Consider the following 20,583-nt stretch of genomic DNA (forward strand, 5'->3'; position numbering starts at 1 on the left):
TCTTGCCTGCTGCATGTCAGGCGACACTCCCACCATGGAATCAGGGCTTCTAGGGTGGAGATCGCACATCTGAGGTCTGGCTTTACACCCAGTTGTCCATGACCCTTGCACAGCCCTTGGCCTTCTTCCATTGAACGCTGCTTTATAAGAAGTCATACCATTGGTCCATCTAGCTCATTATTGTTTGCAGTGACTGGCAGCAACTCTCCAAAGTTTCAGATGGGTCAGGTGCAAGTTAGGGGGGAATGGACTCCTGTTCACCCCTCTCCCCAATGAACCCTCGTGAGTGCCAGCCATGCCTCCTGGGTTTGATGTCAGACACAGGGGGCATGGCCAGTTCTCGGAAGGGCCGACACAGCCCTCTGCAGTCAAGCTGGTGGCAACTGCAAATGAACCTCTCCAGATGATCTCAATGGACGACGGGGCTCATGGCGAAGAAGATGCTCTCTTAAATATCCAGGGCCTAAGCTGTTAAGGGCTTTATAGGTTATAACCAGCAACTTGTATTTTGCCCGGAAACCTATTGGTAGCCAATGTAGTTCTTTTAATATAGGAGTTATATGGCCTCTTCAAGATGACCCAGAGACCAGCATGGCTGCCACATTCTGTAGCCACTGCAGTTTTTGGACTATATACAAAGGCAGCCCCACATAGAGTGCATTGAAGTAGTCAAGTCTGGAGGTGCTCTTCCACTGAGCTATGATCCTTCCCTTGAATTTCCTTCTGCATACAATTCCAGGAGAAAACATACAGGAGGCAGGACATGGAATTCCCTTCAGCCTATTAATGGACTTCATCCATATATCTGTCAGTAACATCACATACACATGCCCATTATCCATAACAAGAGATCAATCAGAAGCCAGGGAAAGCACAGTGATCCTGAGTACTTGAGATACCAGGTACATGGGGGCTACATGGCTCTACTTAACTCAGCATTATCTGGAATACCAAAGTGGAGGGAAGTACAACTGGATAAGCCTTAAAGCTCCATCCGCTCGCAGGAGGGATGGATGGAAGAAAGTTGGCTTAAGCTGAGCTGAGGTTGTGACACAAACACTCTGACAAAAGCCAAGGGATTATGAGATAAGGCCTCAATGCTGGTTCCCAAAGAAACAGAGAAAAGAAGGCACAGTTTAAATTAGAGAGGGGATGTCAGCCTTATCTAGGAAATATTTATCACTGCTAGCTTTACACTGGGGTAATTCAAGCCATATGGTTGCTCATGACATCCTGAAGCAAGAACCAATTACGATTCCAAAACCAAAAAATGAAATAATAAAATACAATGTGTTTCAAAACTGCATTTTAATTTTTAAAATGCTCATACAGTAACGGAGAACCAAATTAGATGTAACATGGAAGTTCCACTACTGGCATTCGAAACATCTTGTTTTTGGTCAAAAAGAAACTGGGGGGGGGGAGGGGAGGGGTGTTGATTTGGATTGGTTAGCTCTCACCCACCCTCTGCAATGCAGCCCATAGTCAAATTGGGGGTGGCGACCATTTTGTGAAAAAGACCTCTGGAGTTGTTCCAGTCACAGAACTCCTATGTCATGTTTGGCCCTCAGTTTCAGCAGTACCCCATTCTGGGTCCCCAGATGTTGTTGGACTTCAACTCCTATCAACCTCAACCACAATGTCCAAAGGCCATTGCAAGTTCAAAGCTCAATAGTGGCGTCCCGGATCAGTGCTCGTGTTGGAGTGCTTTGTGACAGATGCATCAGAATCTGGACAAATGAAGACAGTCCCCCCACATCAGAACATAAGCCGCCTCCCACATGCATAGGAAGAAAGGAAGCTGTCTTATACCTAGTCAGAGCATTGATCCACCAAGTTCAGTTTTGTCTACCCTGATTGGTAATGACTCTCCAAGGTTTCACATAGGAGTTTTTTCCAGCCCTACCTGGAGATGCCAGGGATTGAACCTGGGATCTTCTGCATCCCAAACAGATGCTCTGCCACTTGGCTACAGCCCCCATTCCCAAGCCCAAGACCTGACTGCCATATTGAGTCATGACTGTGGACCTCAATTGCATTCCATGTCTGCAGACGATCTCCAAGTGACGTGCTTTTTAGGCATGTAACTTATTTTGTCCATTTCTGCTTCTTCAAAAGTAGGAACTCTACAATTTGCAAGTCTCTCATTTGTATAGGACAGAAACTTATAGCATTTCATGAGAGATCTGCTTTCAAAGTAAACATGCATCCCCTTCAGCATTTTGTGCTGACGTACCCAAGATTTGAGGACAAAGGAGAGAGATGGACAAATCTGCAGAGTCTTTCTTGTCATACAAATGACCAAGCCTTAACAATGAATCATTATTCAGTCTAAAACCAGAGCTCAGCTGTTGCCACATCTGTTTTCTTTTCCTGGATCCATAATTGAACAGAGCTTTCAAGACGGTGACATGAAGATCTTCACATTTCAGTTCCTTGTTTGCTTTCATCAGCATCTGCTTGCTATGACACAAAGCGCAGAGAGCAGAATTGAAGGGCCTTCTCTTTGCAGCTTTCTGTATGGATTTGTTCTGTAAAATCGGAGCATAATTAAAGCTCCGAGGAGTTGTATCAATCAGCTCATTCTTTCCTTAATTTCTGATGGGAGGAAATTAATTTCTAATGGGAGGCAGTGGTGGCATTGGCGGTGAGAAGAGGAAGGAGACAAGCGGCAGCAAAGCAGATCAGGGGGTGGCATGCTTCCCATACAAGCAGTGGGGGAGGGCAATGAAGGTGAACACAGGCCACCATGGGGCTTGCTACACCCCTGATTCACACAGAACCATGTACATTTCTACAGACACCCAAATGGACATACAATGTACTCGGAGACTGCAGTTACATCTAGAGTTGCTAGATACTATGCTACTGCCATTAATATTCGTCAGCGGTTGATTAATAAGGAAATTATACTGATTTAATTTATAATATCCATTTTATTGATGCTGATATATTGTATTTTAACTAATCCTTTTAACGTTATTTGTTAACTTTGTTTTCTTTCTTTCTTTCTTTCTTAATACTGTTCTGGTCAGTGGCCGTAACAATAAAGATTCTGATTCTGACATTCAATAGAATGTCTGTATAGGGCTTCTGCTCCCAAATCTAAACCCACATATTTGCTGCTGTGGGTAATACTTCTAAGCAGGCAGCCAACTTGTGAATATTATCATCAGATCTGTGCAAAAATGGTAGCTGAACTGTCCACGCAAATTGAGCGGGTTGAGCAAGTAATACATGACAATGATTCAGATTTCAGTATAAATAAATACACTCTTGCTGGCTGTGGTTTTGAATGGGGAACATGATTCACAATTAAGCTAGGACCAAACTACACATGACAGTGAACTTGTTATTAGAGATGGTGGGCTTTGTTTTTCACTGAGTAAACAGCAGCCAGATCGGTGTAGCCAGATCCCATAGATCACAACTGTGGCGGGGGGGCATAGGGGGCTTTAATCTTACCCCTGCCATGGTCTCAGTCTTCATGTGCTATTAATGCGGGCAAGAAGCTTCCATTGATGCCAATGGATGCTTTTTTCCTTGTTAGATAGCAGCTGTGAGGAAGCACAGTGCAGATCAAAACTATAGTATGGGTGGAGGTTATAGCTCCCCCATCCCTCACCATGGTCCTGATCCATGGGAGACTCTGATATGTCTGCTATTTACTCAGAACAAGCTCATCAGCCCTAATAATGGGAACATTAGCATGTGTCATTGAGTCCCAGTTGCTCACACCACAGCTGTCTGTGCTTTCTTATGAACAGCATTATGCACAATAAGCCTGAAAAAAGCGGAATTGATTTGTATGCATTTTGCAGGAACTGCAGATCTGCTTTTGCAGATAAGTGCAACATTCAGGAAGCGGGGGAAACATCCACAAAAATACAGAGACAGGTTTCACACTTTCTTGATGATGGCTGCTTGTGCTATGTGCCATTTTCTGCAGTCCTAACCAAATATGCAGGTGGAGGCTGTGTTGAATATTGAAGCCATATATTTCTAATTACAGATATGAGGTTGCTGTCTTCATGCAATCACTGGCTAACATCTTGACTAAATTTACTAAGTCTCACTGGGATTAGGCAAGCTTAATTTGTCCTTTTAATTTCAGTGGGACTTCCTTGAGCCACTGTGACCTTTGTGAGGTCACTGTACATAATAACATTGGCAGCCCACCTATATGAGAAGTTATTTAATATAAATCAGCCCTCAAACAGCCTTCTACACAGAAAGGACGGGTACAGGTGAGATTAGATCCTCACTCTATAGACCTAGTCACTTACGTTAGGGGATTATCTAGGTGAATAGAAAACATTTCCCACAAATATCATGTAGAGAGATGTGTTTGCTCATTACTGACGACCTTTTTCAGCCCCTGTGATCCGTAAATAGATCCGCTGTTAACAATCACAGATTAAGGCTATAAGGCATCATTAGTCTGTGTGTTTTTCTCATACATTGTGTCCCAAAAATGTCAGGCCTGAAAACATTTCATCAGAGACATTGCTTTGGAAGGGAAAGAGACCAAAAGGTGGGAAAGGATCTCTTTTGGAAGTCATCAACTGGAAGATTTGCCCTTCCCTATATCCCCATACTGCATGGGTCATATGACAAAAGAATCGTAATTCAAAGGACATTCGAACTCCTAGCAAATGAGCCAAATGTTTACTTTGCAGCGGATATTGACAGCATTTTTCGGCATAGCCAGATAGTTCCAAAGAATGACAAACCTTTAAGAATCAAGCCAGATGTAAACAAAAAATAAAGGTCACTCTGCCCGAGATGATGTTGAGCCCTAAATCAAATCCAACACGTAGTTCACTCTGCAGCAACATGGCTTTACTTTGCCAAGTAGACAATGGCCTGGTTCAAACAATTATTCAACTCTAGATTTAATGTGGGTTCCCCACAACTCACACCAAGGTGGTTGATGGCCCAAGATTAATCTGAGAACACCTCCATGGCATGGATTCATACAATCATGCTAATGTCAGTAACCTACTTTAAACCTAAATTTGAATTATTTGTGAGCCAAGCCAGCACAGCAACCTCCTACTCCATCACCCACATGTACAGCAAAATCCACATGTGCAGCAAAGTCACTTTCAGGATGTAACCATCACTTTCAGCCCTCCCCTCCCCTAAAGAATGTCCCGGAAGTAAACCCTGTCCTGCCTGACAGGCTAGGGATCAGCCACTCAGAACACAGTGGGTGGGACCTTGAGGGCCACTAGGCAGGAAGAGAAGTGTGTCTTTGTTCAGAAACAACTAGGTAAGAGGTGAGAGAGGACAGGCAGAAGGCTTAGTGAGGAGCAATGGAATTTTGTTCCCTCATGGTCAAAAGCTAGCCTGAATATTTCTCTCAAGAAGAAGGAGCTGGCTGGAGGGCAGGAGATGTGGCGATGAGGTCTGGCTGCAGGAAAATCTCTCTGCAAATCCGGGGAAGCCAGGAGGGAAGGAAACTTGAATCCTCTACCATGGTTTTGGTAAATTCAAGGCAAAGGAAGCCAGGGCTTTTGGCTTCAGGGAGAGTTTAGATTAGGGAACAGTTTGTTAGTCAGATGTGGTGTTAGAAACTTATCTTTCTTTTGTGTGCATTTGGCATCCCTGATATTGTTCTAAGTCTGTCTATCCAGAATGTAACTAAGCTAAGAGAAACTGAGTTGGTGCCATTCTGGCAGGGTGTTGCAAAAGTCTCTGTAAACAATTAAAAGAGGATTTTTGTATTTTCTTACATCTATGTTCTTTGCAACTAGGTAACCATGATGTTTAAAGTGTGCTGCCCCAATATCATCTGAGGGTGCTTTTTGAAGTATTCTTGTACTTACTGAGTGTTCCTTTTACCTGTAACTAAAAGCTGAGAAAGCCTCAGACAGAAGCAGTCTGTAGTATTTTAAATAAAGTTTATTTTCCCTTTTGTCCTTTGCAATTTTAACCAGCCTTTTGGAGTGGGTTTTTAACTCAGGAAGTGGGGGTTGGAAAGGAATTTTTGTCTCTGGTGCAACTCATGTCTCAATCTGATTGCTCAGCAACTCTACCAAGTTTTCTCATCACATGTAGGCTTGCACATGGAGGTTTTTGTGTACTTTTTCAACTGTAAAGAGGAGGAGAGTATCCTGGAAGTTTGCCCACACCAGGGGGCGGGATTAAACTCTGTTAAAAAGTGGGTGTGGTGGCAGTGATTGAGCTACTAATGAAATAGTTTAAGTTTAAAGGAACAGCCTTTATGGGTGAAAGCAAAAGAGAGAATGATTCGGCATTTTTCTTCCCATCACGTGAGCTTGCTTTGAGACAAAGGCTGGGTTAAAGCCACTACATAGGGGTATTTCACAATTGCTAAAAAGTACCAGTATTTCTGATACTTTGATGTGACCATACAGAAAGATTCCATGGCCCAAGATATTGTGGTGGCCTGAGGTATTGCAATGCTTGAGGAGAAATGCAAAGTGTTACCTTGCCCTATGCCCTTGGTGAGGGGCATCCCCCTTTCAATGCCAGTCCTTGCAAGCTTTGAAAGTGAGGGGGGGCAGGGAGGAGGGAAATTTTCCAGTTGCCTCCTTTCTCACCTTGTACTTCCTGCAAGCTTTGCAAGAAGTGTGAGGAGACGTGCTCCTCGCAAAGGGTCCTATTGATCCCAAAGAGCTGCTCTACTGGTGGAGCATCTTGATGCCCTGCTGGCACTTCAACATGCGGCTGCCTGATGCCACTGCCTCACCTTGCGTCATAAAAGGGCTGCCCCTGCTGTGGAGCAGAGCATGAATGCATGAATCTGTATTGTAATCAGGGGGCAAAAAGTAGGAGCTGAGAAGTCCCTGCTTCATTGCATCTCAACCATGAACTTCCTAGATAGCTCTCAGCTTTTCTATCGAGCACTTTGACAAATTGTAAGAACAGCCTCCACATTTCTATTCTGGTCCTATCACTTGGGTGTCAGCTTGGGAACGTTTTGTCAGACCACACAGAAGAAAAGGAAAGACTGAATTATATGCAGCCATCAACCCAACGGGAATATTCATAGAGGTTTGTGAATGTGAACAAAATCAGGCTTGTCCACCTAATGGCACAGTGGGGAAGTAACTTGCTTAGGGAACAAGAAATTGCTGGTTCGAATCCCCGCTGGTATGTATCCCAGGAAACACCTATTTCGGGCAGCAGCAATATAGGAAGATGCTGAAAGGCATCATCTTATACTGCGTGGGAGATGGCAATGGTAAGACCCTCCTGTATTCTACCAAAGAAAAACACATGGCTCTGTGGTCGCCAGGAGTCAACACTGACTCACCGGCACAACTTTACTTTACAGAGACAATAAGGAGTATATGTGAAAATGCCTTGCCAATTCAGACAAGTGTTCTTTAGAATTAATGAAATTAAATGACACCTCCAAGAAACAAAGGGCAGCATCTAGACTAGTTAGTCCTTACTAAGCACCATTCAAATCAGTGAGACAAGTTAGTCATGACTAGTTCAAGTCTCATTGATTTCAAAAGGACTTTGTCTCGACTAACTTAGCATCTGGAGCTCTGTTGTGGTTGTGAAGGCAATTTCCTAAGCACATGCATGTGCTTAGAAGCACTCTGCTCCTTGATTCTAAATGTATCCCTGCCTCTCCCTCTCCCACACCACTAATTTGCACCTGGCTCTGGTTGGTGAGCCTCAAGGCCTAACTTAGGTGGCTTTTGTTATCTCTAATACTAGAGATAACAATTGAGAATCAGAAAGCCTTGACAATCTACTACAGTTCACCCCAAACTCAGTCAATAGATCCTGACCTTCTTTCTGACCACCCCTGCTCTAAAATACTATAAAAGTATCATTGGATGTAGCATCAGATGCTTGACTGAATAGTATATTATGCAAGTGAGCAAAGATTCCAGGAACATATTAAAAATTCCTTTACAGTTAAAGAATTGACAATATAATAATAATACCATACATTATGTTCTTTACAGACCACAATAGTCCTTTCTCACTCATGTGATTCTTTCATGCCGGATTGTTTAAAAGAACATACATACTGATAGGCCACAATAGCTCCCATGAGCCTGTTCTTGGGGGTTGTGAAACTTAAAGACAAACACCAAAGCACAGATCTGTGGTAAAACATTTCATGGAAACAAATCACCCAGAATATAGAATTGCCCCTTTGATCAAGGAAGTACATCCGTTTTAATGGGGAAGCATTTCTTTGTATATTTTGGCAAATGGGTACAGTGGGAGGAGATCATCAGAGTGCATGTTGCCTTGTTGTTCATCTCCCTTCCCCCAATAGGTTGTTGATCCCTGAATAGCAGTTCTTGCTTCATTGGTGTCTGCTTGGCCTGTGCAAAGTGCAAACTTTGCTTCAAGGACCACTTTGAAGCTTCCAAAGCATATCTGACTTACCTCAGCCCCCTTTGATCCCACTTTGAGGAGACCCACTTCACAATGGCTGCAGCCTCAGAAAATACTACATATCCCAGGAGCAACCACACCATTCCTTAGGGGAAGGGGCTGCTTCCATCCTTGTCATCTCCAGGTAGGACTGGGAAAAGATGCCTGCCTGAAACATTGAGAACTACTGCTGGTCACTGTAGACAGTGCTGACCTAGATGAAGCAATGATCTTACTCAGTATAAGGCAACTTCCTATGTTCTGTGTCTTATCCCCTGCCGCCATCTGCATCTGGCACATGGAACCTTAGTTTGAGCCCTTCAAGACAATCTTTTTTAAAGAGGCAGAGGTGTTCCTTGCAAAGTTTGCAAGGGTCAGATTGATCCCAAAGAGCTGCTCTACTGGTGGAACATCTTGATGCCCTGCTGGCACCCCAACACGCTGCTGCCTGTTGCCACTGCCTCACATTGCCTCATGAAAGGGCCACCTCTGCTGTGGAGAAGAGCATGAATGCATGCATCTGTATTGTAATCAGGGGGCAAAAAGTAGGAACTGAGAAGTCCCTGCTTCATTGCATCTCAACCATGAACTTGCTAGATAGCTCTCAGCATTTCTACTGAGCATTTTTTACTTTTCTACTGAACATCCATCAATAAGAGGACTATGTAAAAAGACTTTGAGCACAGCCTTTGAGATGACAAGGCTTTGAGAGGAGGCTCCTTCTGCAATGAGGTTGGGGGTAAGGAGACAGGAAGCAAACAGTCACCATGGGCCCTAAGACTACCTCCTGAGGCCCCCATAGATCCTTTGCATTCATCATCATTGTCGTCGTCGTCATCAACATCATCATCATCAACATTATTTTGCTTTTCAACAGAAAGTTCTCATAATAAAAGAATAATAACAGAAAGATGGTCCCTTGTCCCTTAAGAGCCCACAATCTAAAAATACAAGGTAGACCCCAGCAACAGCCACTAGAGAAACACTGTGCTGGGGCTGAAGAGGGACAGTTGTTGTTCTTCTCCTGCTAAATATAAAAGAACCACCAATTTAAAAGCTGCCTTTTTCTTTCATTAGCAGGAGTTGGCTGTTTTACTCTTTTTCTTACTGAACACTCCTATTTCTATTGTTATTTCCCACAGTCACAAGAAACCAGCACAGAACTATTGCAGAATGCTTGAAAACAATATACAACAGATGGAGAACCTCACCACTGCGTGCTGCTGAGGGGACACTCAGTTGGTTAACTTGTTTGGCAGCAGGGGTGGTATAAGAGAGTCTCTGTTTTCAGCTATTGAGATGCTGGAGGGCATAGGGAATCCAGCATTGTGAGCTACCTAAGCCTGTGCATGCTCAAGCCTCAGAACCTCTTCTGGCATAGAAGGGAATAGAGGTGTGCACATCGGCTTCTGTGATTGGCAGGCACCATGAAGTTTCTGGATTGGCCAGAACTAGTATAAATGCTAGAAACCTGGCCGCCCAACCTTGTTTGGCCAACAGAACAGGCTCACCGTGCCTGAACTGGTGTGGAGACCTTTCTGCCTGTGATGCCTCTAAAAGGGTGCATCCCTTCTACTCAGTGAATAATGTGACATCTTCTTTAAAATACACATTCTTCTCACTCCCAAGTTCCTTGGGACAGAATGTTCCTTTTCTTCATTAGTTTGCAGGACAAGATGTGTGAATAAAAAGTCATCGCCTCTCTTGGACTGATACAAAGCAATAAACTCAACAGCGTGCTCCCTGCCAAAATATTATCATCTTTGGCCCTGGAAAGGTATTTTGCCATTTTCACATACTTATAAACCTAATTTGTTTATTTACGTTTACTCACACACTGCATACTGAAGGCCCGGGGCTAATTTAAAAAAAGATTTCAATTTTATAAATTATCTAGTTAAAATCTGGTTACAAGCACCTAAAATGGAATTGTCCTAATATGCCAGCACACTGACTGCTCCATCTTGAGCCTGTGGGAGCCCCCACAAATTAAAATGTCTTGCAATACTTTCAAGAGATGGCCAGGGAGGAACAACATGTTATGTGATGTTCCACAATTTTTGTTTAGCAGAATGGAGCCACCAAGGCTGCACTGCAAAGCAGAAGACCGGCATGGTGAGTGGGGGAAGAGAGGAGCTTCATAATACTTTCCCCTTGTTACGGCAGCTCCCCAAGACGCCAGGTGAAGCAACAATCAAAGGCAAGGAATGCACCGTGGGGCAACAGGTGTGGTACCCCACCCCACCCACCACTGCTGTGGGCATCATCTCACCTGCCCGCTGTGCCACACCTGCCTCAACTATACTGCCGCCCCCACCTCTGTGCTTTCTTTCCCAATCTACATATCCAAAGGGATAGTGTCAGAGCAGTAGAGAAGGGATGACCAATGTCTTGACCCTCTAGCCCTCTGTCTTACTAGTCTGTCCTCCACTGTCTGAGACAAGAGACAGAACAAAGTCCTTTAACTTCCAACACCCCCTCTCGATGTCTCGTGACTCAGTTCACAAGATTCATTTTCTCTCTCAGCTTTTCAAAGCGGGGTCTTGATAGCGGCTTAGTGAGTATGTCTGCAAGCATTTCATTTGTTGGGCAGTAGATCAGCTTGATTAGTCCATCCTTCTGCAGACTTCTCACTACATGGTACTTCACACCAATATGTTTGGTACGCCTCTTTACATCTTCTTGTTTGGAGAGTTGAATGCAGCTTTGGTTGTCCTCATACACTGGTATGGGCTGTGGTACATCTGTAGCTATAGCAATAGCACTTACATTTATATACCGCTCTATAGCCGGAGCTCTCTAAGCGGTTTACAATGATTTAGCATATTGCCCCCAACATTCTGGGTACAGTGGTCCCTCTACTTACGAAATTAATCCGTTCCGAATGCACATTTGTAAGTCGAAAAATTCGTAAGTCGAAAAGCGGTTTCCCATAGGAATGCATTGGGAACGGATTAATGCGTTCCGGAGCCTAGAAAAAAGACCCAGACCCCCAGTAAGGCTTGCAAACTGCACAGGAACATTTCTTTTCAAGAATAAACAGGCAGTAAACAGGCAGGCAAGTCAAGGAAACTGCATGTAAAATTCGTAAGTCGAGGAAACCCCATCTAAAAATTTGTAAGTCGAGGAAACCCCATCTAAAAATTTGTAAGTCTAAAAAACCGCATCTAAAACCGGATCTAAAACTGCCGTTTGTAACTCGAAAAATACTTATGTCGAGTAGTTTGTAAGTCGAGGGACCACTGTACTCATTTTACCGACCTCGGAAGGATGGAAGGCTGAGTCAACCTTGAGCCCCTGGTCAGGATCGAACTTGTAACCTTCTGGTTACAGGGCGGCAGTTTTACCACTGCGCCACCAGAGGCTAGGTACCTAGGTCCTTCAGTAGTTGACACAGCCATTGTATCTTGTGACTGCCCTGTGCAGCTGATACATATTCTGCTTCAGTGGTTGATGATGCTACTATGTCTTGCTTTGTGCTTGACAAGCTTATCAGGGGCGTAACGATAGGGGGGGCAGGCAGGGCACGTGCCCTGGGCGCCACTTTGGTGGGTCACGTGGGGGAGCGCCAAAAAGTGCCACGACCCCCCCCATCCCCCCGGATCGCACGGCTGTGGCGAGCGGCGGCGGATCGTCATCGTGTGCCCCTGGGAATGGATCATGGCTTGTGGCTGTGAGCGCGGCGGTGGCGGGCAGCGGCGGATCGCGTGGCAGTAGAGGGCGGCAGCGGATCGCCGAGTGCAGCAGAGTGACGCCGAGGCCTGCCATCTGGCCCGGCGTTGCTTCCCAACTGCACAGGCGCGCCTGCGCAGTTCATAGAATGAACTGCGCAGGCGCACCTCGCAGTTGGGAAGCGACGCCGGGCCAGATGGCAGGCCTCGGCGTCGCTCTGTTGCACTCGGCGATCCGCCACCGCCGCGTGATCTACCGTCGCCCGCCACCGCCACGCTCACCGCCACAAGCCATGATCCATTCCCAGGGGCACACTATGATGATCTGCCACCGCCGCGCCATCTGCTGCCGCCCGCCACCGCCGCACTCACTCCGGCCAGGGTGCAGGTATGTGGGGGGGGGGGGCGGGGGGGTGCAATTTCAGGGGCAGAGCTTGCCCTGGGCACTGTTTTCCCCAGCTACGCCTCTGCAGCTTATGGCTCCATCTCCATAGAAAATTATGTGACCACTGATGGATTTCCTTTCTGTTAGGTCTCCACCCCAGTCTGCATCTATGTATGCTTCTAGTTTTGGTTGACTGTTAGCTGGTAGCTTGAGCTTAAAGTGTGCAGTACTTTTAGGTACCTAACAAGTCTCTTAATTGCATTCCAGTCCTTGACTGTTGGTGATGCAGTCTTTCTGCAAAGTAAGCCAACTGCTGTACTAATATCTGGCCTAGTGAGTGTACTAATGTATAGAAGCTTATCCAATGCTTCACAATATCTATGGTTGTCAGATAGTTGCTCAGTTTGATCTTCTTGCTTTATGTAGTTCACTTCCATTGGAGTTGGTGTAGGATTCGCATTTTCCAGTCTGAGCAGGTTTATCAAGTCTTTAATTTTCTGTTCTTGGTTGATGAGGAAACTTCCATCTTTCTCTCTTTGTACTTGAATGCCCAAGTAGTGTGCAATGTTGCCAAGTCGCTTGACTTCCATATCTCTGTTCAGATGATGCATTATTTCCTTGCTGTCATCTGGATTTTCATAGGCAAGAATCAAATCATCAACATACGCCAAAATGTAGGTCCACTTGCCATCTATGCATCTTGTGTATAGGCAGGGATCCGCGTTGCTTCTTTTGAAATTTGCTTGAAGCAGCATATCATTTAGTTTTATGTTCCATGCTCTGGCAGCCTGTTTTAAACCGTAAATGCTCTTTTGCAGTTTGCATACATAGTCCTCTTTGCCTTTCTCTAAGAAACCTGGTGGTTGTTGCATGTAAATGTCCTCTTCTAGTTCGCCATGCAAGAATGCAGTTTTCACGTCTAGGTGTTCAACATGCATTCCTTTGCTAGCAGCAATACTTAACAGAGTCCTTACTGTGGTATGTTTAACCACTGGTGCAAAGGTTTCATCATAATCTCCTCCATATTTCTGTGAATATCCTTGTGCTACTAATCTGGCTTTGTAGCACTGAATCTCACCATCAGCATCATGTTTGAGTTTGAAAACCCATTTGCAGCCTAGAACTTTCCTTCCTTGAGGTAACTTAGTAAGAGTCCAGGTTTTATTTTTCTGTAGAGCCTCAAGCTCTTCAATTGCAGCTTGTTTCCACTTCTGGGCTTCTGGTTGTGGTAGCTGGGATATTTCTTCCCATGATGAAGGTTCTGGTTGTTCTGCCATTCTTGTGAGGTAGGACAGTCTTGGAGCTGGAACACCTCTGTTTGAGTGCGTTGATCGCCTCACCTCACCCTCTGTGGTCTCCCCCATTATCTCAGGTGCATCTGGTGGATCGCTGGGGGTCTCTGTGTCTAGTGTGGTTGGTTCTGGATCTGCTGTCTCCTCCTCCTCAATTCCTCTGAGATCAGGAAGCATAATCCAGTCATCAGGGTGTTTGGTCTGGTTGCTTGCTTCGGTGTAGGCCCCCTCTGAAGGTGTAGCTCTTTCATTCTCATCAAAATACACCACCCTGCTTATGGTTATCTTGTTGGTGTCAGGATCCAGAATTCTGTAGCCTTTGGACTGTGCTGAGTAGCCTACAAAAATCCCTTTTGTGGCCCTAGCCCCTAACTTAGTCCTTTTTTCCTTTGGGATGTATGAGTCAGCCGTGCTTCCAAAGACACGCAGATGCGTCATGGACGGCTTATGACCATGCCAAAGTTCATATGGTGTTGTTCCTATAGGCTTTGTGTGCATTTTGTTTTGTATGTATGTAGCAGTCATGATGCCTTCTCCCCAGAATTTCTGTGGGAGGTGTGCGTCAGCAAGCATGCATCTTACCATGTCCAGTAGACTTCTGGTTTCTGACACTTCATTCTGTGATGCTTTGGAAGCTACCGTGGTTTGATGCACGATTCCATGTTCTCTCAGGAACTGCTGTGTGGCGCTGGACATATATTCTCCTCCATTGTCTGTGCGCAGGATCTTTGGCTTCCAGCCAAATTTGTTGCTTGCCATGGCCACATAGTCCTGTAGTTTCTCCAGCATCTGTGATTTCTCCATTAGTAGAAACACAACTGAATATTTTGAGAAATCACCTGTTATTGTTAGAAAATATTTTTGATTACCTATGGTTGCTGGTAGTGGTCCAGATATATCCCTGTGGATCAGCTCTAGGGGTCTTCCGGTCTTCCTTTCACTCTGCTTAGGAAATGGCTTGTTAACTGCTTTGGACTCAAGACAACAAACACAGTTAGTTACAATGTCACATGGTACAAAATCAATGCCATTAGCTAATCCCTTTTCCTTCATGTTCTGGATTGACTCATAGCTCCTGTGTCCTAGGCGTCTATGCCACAGTTGCAAGCAGTTTTCATGCAGGCATGACTTAGCAAGGTTCACTTCATTAGGCTGGTATGCCTCAGGTTTAGACCGGGCTGGTCTTTCTCTGTCTGTCTTTGATACAGATTGCTCCTCCACACTGTAAAGACCTCTGGATTTAGAGCCTACAAGGCAAACTTCTCCATTCTGGGTAACAACACATAGTCCATTTTTAATATACAGTTGTTTCTCTAGCTTGGATATTGAAATCAAGGAACTTGAGAAGTCAGGGATATACAAAACATCTTTAAGAAAAAATGGTTTAACAGATCCATCCAGTAACTTACAATACAAAATTCCTTCACCTTTCTTCTTGGCTTTAATTGTAGTATTATTGCCCAAATAAACAGTCTCTTCAGGAATATCAAACAGTTCAGTATAGAAATCCAAATTATTTGATATATGAACAGAAGAACCAGTATCCAAAAATATGAACTTTTCATCGCTTTGCATGAGACAAACGTTAAAACTTTTGTTTGAATATCTTTCTGTAAACTTAAAATCCTGATTCACATTCTTCTTAGTAAAATCAGTCCTTCTTGTCTGATTCTTGGGACAGTTCGCCACCTAGTGGCCAAATTGGTTACACAGAAAACGTCTAAAGGCATTAGTCCCAGTTGGCCTCACTTCAGGAGCAGTCTCTCTGCTGGCGGTCATGTGACCTCTCTCTCTGGACTGAGTTTCCTTGGCAACGAAGCCAGATCTCTTTGTATGTAAATGTGGGGGCCCCATGCGGTTTCCTCTTACAGCATTCCCTCCCCACCTTGGGTTTCCTCTGGAATGATCAATTGTTGCTTTAAGAGCAAAGTTACTTGCCAATTCACTTTCATAGCGTGAATTCAAAACTTTCCTTCTGTTTGCTTCAGAAGATAATGTTTGTACTGCTTCCTCAAAGCTCAGATTGGTGTGGGTTTCCAGCTGGCCGATTATACTGCTATAGCTGGGGGGCATGCTTAGGAACAGAGCTTCCAGCTTCTGACTCTCTGTAAATTGCTCCCCTGATGCTTTAAATTGAAAAAAGAAATCTTCCAGAAATCCCATATATGTAGCAAAACAGTCCCCATCTTTATACTGGAGATCCTGCATTTTCTTTCTCAAGTTAAAGGTGTATGCCCACCCCTTCTTCATATGCAAGGAATCTAGCTTGCTTAGCATTTCCCTTGATGTTCCAAGATCACATATCATGTAAAGATAATTTTTACTCACAGAAGCTGCGATCAAAGCTCCAGCTTGAGCATCTTTGAGCACCCAATTTTCTTTGGCAGTTTTCTCAGTAGCTGTGGTTCCATCTGCGGGGGGGCGGTACTCCTCAGTAACTTTTTGGAGTCCTTCTGCTTTCAGTGCAAGCCTCAATCTGGTTTTCCATTCCAAATAGTTGTCTACATTCAAAATAGTCAGCCTGAGTTTTCCCTCTAGGTAAGTAGCCGTCCTCACTGGCTCCAAAAGGCAGTTGCTGCAGGTTAGCAATTCAAAGTGTCCATGCAAGATCTCACTGGATCTCCTGGAACAAACCTAACTCTCTGGTTGCAGTACACGCAGCTCAAAATACTGGGCCCATAACCTGCTGGATATTCTCTGTGGTGAGAGAATACCTTTCTCATTATAGCAGAGTGCACAGAGGCACAACACAGCGGAATTTAGTTAGGCATGCATGTATGCTGAGAGTAAAGTAACTTGGAGCCAATTCATAGTTTCAATTCAATATATAAGGCATTTATTAAGGAACTCCATTCTAGATAGGAAAGTGAGGAGTTAGGATCTCTAATCTATCTATCCAGCTGGATGCAGATGGATTCTGCATCTTCTCTGCACACATGGTGCAGGGAGAGGAGCTTGCCATGTTGCAAGGTAGAAGGGCAGGTAGGGAAGAAAGAGAGGAAGGAAGTTAATCCCTAAGAGTAGCAATCTACATATCCAAAGGGATAGTGTCAGAGCAGTAGAGAAGGGATGACCAATGTCTTGACCCTCTAGCCCTCTGACTTACTAGTCTGTCCTCCACTGTCTGAGACAAGAGACAGCACAAAGTCCCTTAACTTCCAACATGTCCGAAGTCACATTTGAGCACAGGCAGGTTTAAGAATGCCGTACGAGCTGTTGAGTCACTTTGTAGACTAGAGCTGTGTTTTCCTCATGCTCACTGACATACCATGCAACTGGAGCACTGCCTGCACTGCTGCAGATGTTTAACCAACATCAGGGCTTTTGCAGAACAGAGCAATTCCACTCTGACTTAAAGTTGCGCAAACATTGTCATGCAATGTGATGCCTTTTATATTCAATGGGTGTTACACTGCACAACTGCGCTTTTGCAATTTTAAGGCAACGCGGAACCGCTCTGTCCACAACAGCCCCGATAGTGATTACACCCACACAGCAGCATGTTTCATGCTCCAATTAACCATGTTTTGCTGCACAGTATGGGGGCCATTGTCTGTATTGATGGACCCCAAAACATCACAGGTCTTCAAACTGCAGCCTTAGGAGCTGCATTATGTAAAACACACACACACACACACACACACACACACACACACACACACAGAGCGCAAAAGAATCAAGAAAATAATGGAACATGTAATTCCACTTTTAGTCTTGGATTTCAGTGCACCTCCAAGGACTTCCAAATTTTTGAGCCAACTCTATTAGTGCTATAAATGCCCTGATTTGACATACAGAAGGTACTGTTAAGTGGGCATTCTCAACTGATATTTAAATATCATGAGAGAACATATGCAAAGTGATAATTTCTTGCTACTTTGGCCCCAAGCCATGTAGATTGTATAGCTGAGACCAGTACTTGGCAAGGTTATGGAGTTGCCTATATGGCCCACAGATAATAGGCTGGTCCACCAACCAGAGCCCTGGCTCTGATGTGTGCCTTAACCCAGACTTACCCCTGATATCCCAGTGTTTGGGACATCAGTATGAAGAAAAGAATTTTGTCTATGAACTGATAACCTTGGGACTAGCAAAAGCTTAGGACCGCTTATTAAAAAGTATCACCTCATCAGTCTGAGCTTAGAGGATATTTAATAAGGAAGCAGGGGCACCATATAAGGCCCATTGCAGGCCTCTTACGTAGGTGCTCACTAAAACCTTAATGGTTCCATATTGGTAATCTTGTCTGCATTCACGTCTTCCTTACATATTTTCTAAGATGTTCATCTATTTCATAAGTTTGCAGCATTCAAATAAGGATCAAACTAATATTTTCATAGGGCAAGAGAGCACAGCATACAAACTCCAAAACCAGTACAGAAACTAGTAAATACAAGGTCTAATTCAGATTCTTAACTGACATGATTCATCCCATATTCTCTGGACACAGACCAAAACCATGGATGGGAATGGTGGGGAGCAAAAGACTGCAAACCTTGGGAAAGGTTTGCTCCAGGTTACAACTTTTTAGCTGGAGACAACAGTTCTCATTATACAAGGATGAGCATCAGGAAAAATGGACTTAATCTTGCACTTAAGAAAATCAGAATATTTAGGTTCCATAGGTCTTTAGAACAACCAGTTGGCCATTTTTTTGATGGGAATATCCCATATTTCAAAAATCACCATTCCACTGAATTAATGTATTTTGGACCACTATAGCCTCCAAACATTCCATTTCCTCTGTATACGTGCATCCAAAGGCATAACGACCTTTTTATTGGCTGGTGTGATACACAACCCTTCCAGTGATGGTAGGGCTTGTGGCACTACTGCTGCAGATATGCAAGCAGCAGGCCCACTGTAGAGATTGGGCAGTAGTGCTAGAAGCACTTCCCCCATTTGCAACAAGGGGAGAAAATACAGTAACCCTTCTAGCACTACTGCCCAATCGCTCCCTGCTAGACTCCTGCTAACTGAGCAAAGAGACACCTTTTAAAGTGGTGATTCTCTTATATTTAGCAGAGGGAGAGCAACTGGCCCCATCCGACCCCAGCACAGCATCCCTAGTGGTTGTCGCTGGTACCTGCCTTATGATTCTTTTTCAATTGTGAGCCCTTTGGGGACAGGGCTGGAGACCATTTTATTGATGTTTTATTTATTTTTCTATGTAAACCACTTTGAGAACTCTGGTTGTAGAGCGGTATATAAATATTCTTCTTCTTAGTCTCCAGCTGAGCTGCTGCTTTCATGTCTGCAGCAGCAGAGCCACAAGCCTGCCACTGCCGGTAAGGTTGTGCATCATGTCAACCATTATATTTATATCCCACTTTATTTCAGTGGCAACACACATGGGATTCCCAACTGGTCTTGTATCAAGGCACTGACCTGATATAGATCTGTTTAATTTCAGCTGATTTGTTTTGCCTTGTGCCATTCAGACCACACTGGTAAGTTCAGAAATCTAACTATTAAACGAAGCCCTCTAAGACAGAACTCCGTTTTCAGTTGTTATCCTGTCCTGGGCTAAGCCAGAGTTTCTCTTATCAAGGCAGAGATGCCAGAGCACCAGGGACCCTGGACAGCTCCATGTACAGAGAGTCAGCACCTTGGCTAACCCCAAGTAGGGTCACAGGAGCTGACCAAAACGACATCAGTGAGATGTTGCTCCAGCACTGTGGCAGAGCAGACTGCTGGCTTTTAAGGCTGCTGCTCAGGCAGAGTGCCTTAACCTTGCCTCTCCCCAGAGGAAGAACCTGTACTTTAAAGGAGCCTTGCCCCCATTTTGTCAGCACTGGCTCTGGCAATGCTGAGGGGCCTTTACTAATATCGATATGCCTTGGCTTTATTAGGTACATTCCCACTGACACCACCACAATGATAACATAGAACCAATATTACGTTAGTCTAATGTTAAACTTCATCTCCATTTAACAATTACTCTCCTGATTTCGACCTGCTTCATGAGACTGGAGCTTAATAGCTACCTGAAGATTGTACATTTAGGCTCCAGTGTTCACTGTATTAAAGTGGACGCTGAAGAAGTACACCTTAAAATTCAGATTTTTGTGTTCTCTTTCCTAAAATTGCTGCCTGGCACTGACCCTTAACATAGGTACATAGGAAGATGCCATATACTGGGTCTATCTAGCTCAGCATTGTCTTCACAGACTGGAGGTGGCTTCTCCAAGGTTGCAGGCAGGAATCTCTCTCAGCCCTATCTTGGAGAAGCCACAGAGGGAACTTGGAACCTTCTGCTCTTCCCAGAGCAGCTTCATTCATCCCCTGAGGGGAATATCTTATAGTGCTCACACTTCTAGTCTCCCATTCATGTGCAACCAAGGCAGACCCTGCTTAGCTAAGGGGACAAGTCATGCTTGCTACTACAAGACCAGCTCTCCTCTCCCTTATAATTGCAATGTTGTACTTTGCAGATGGAGATAGAAGAGGAAAGCAGGTCTTTGTCCTCAGGCTATGGTGAGGATACTGGCTCAGATTCCCCCAATTCTTCTGGTGCAGGAGGTCGCAGTGGCACAGGGTCACTGGATCGCTGGCTCTTCCTACTCTGGCTCATCCTCTGAACTGTCCACCTCATTCCCAGGTGGGAGTGGTCCTGGACCTGGGATTATGGCAGTTGTTCACCCAGACATCTTGGGAGGAATTCAGAATTTTGCTCACTAAATTCTGAAAACTGAAAATCCATCAAGAGCTGAAGCACTATGGTTAATTTGCCTCTTTGGGTACAGTAAATTAACCTAATTTGCCTGGTTTAACGATCATATCCATTCTCAAATCATGATTTAGTGCAGGGATTCTCAACTTTTGCTCCCCAGATGTTATTGGACTGCAACTCCCACAA

At 44.5% G+C, this 20,583-nt stretch overlaps 2 long non-coding RNA genes across 6 annotated transcripts in view; one reads left to right on the forward strand and one right to left on the reverse strand.

Moving 5' to 3' along the window:
• Window positions 1-20,583, reverse strand: part of LOC128323877 (uncharacterized) — a 206,957-nt gene that overhangs the window by 95,619 nt on the left and 90,755 nt on the right. The window lies entirely within an intron of this gene.
• The window catches only part of LOC128323879 (uncharacterized), a 41,114-nt gene that overhangs the window by 5,508 nt on the left and 15,023 nt on the right, over window positions 1-20,583 (forward strand). Inside the window, exon 3 of one of the 2 annotated variants that reach the window (XR_008306510.1) lies at window positions 10,040-10,153. The exons of the other annotated variant lie outside the window; for it this stretch is intronic. This is a non-coding gene — a long non-coding RNA (uncharacterized LOC128323879). Of the gene's footprint in view, window positions 1-10,039; window positions 10,154-20,583 lie in introns of those variants that run through there. 2 annotated transcript variants of the gene reach the window in all.

Source organism: Hemicordylus capensis, chromosome 4, assembly GCF_027244095.1.
Source record: "Hemicordylus capensis ecotype Gifberg chromosome 4, rHemCap1.1.pri, whole genome shotgun sequence".
Lineage (NCBI taxonomy): Eukaryota > Metazoa > Chordata > Lepidosauria > Squamata > Cordylidae > Hemicordylus > Hemicordylus capensis.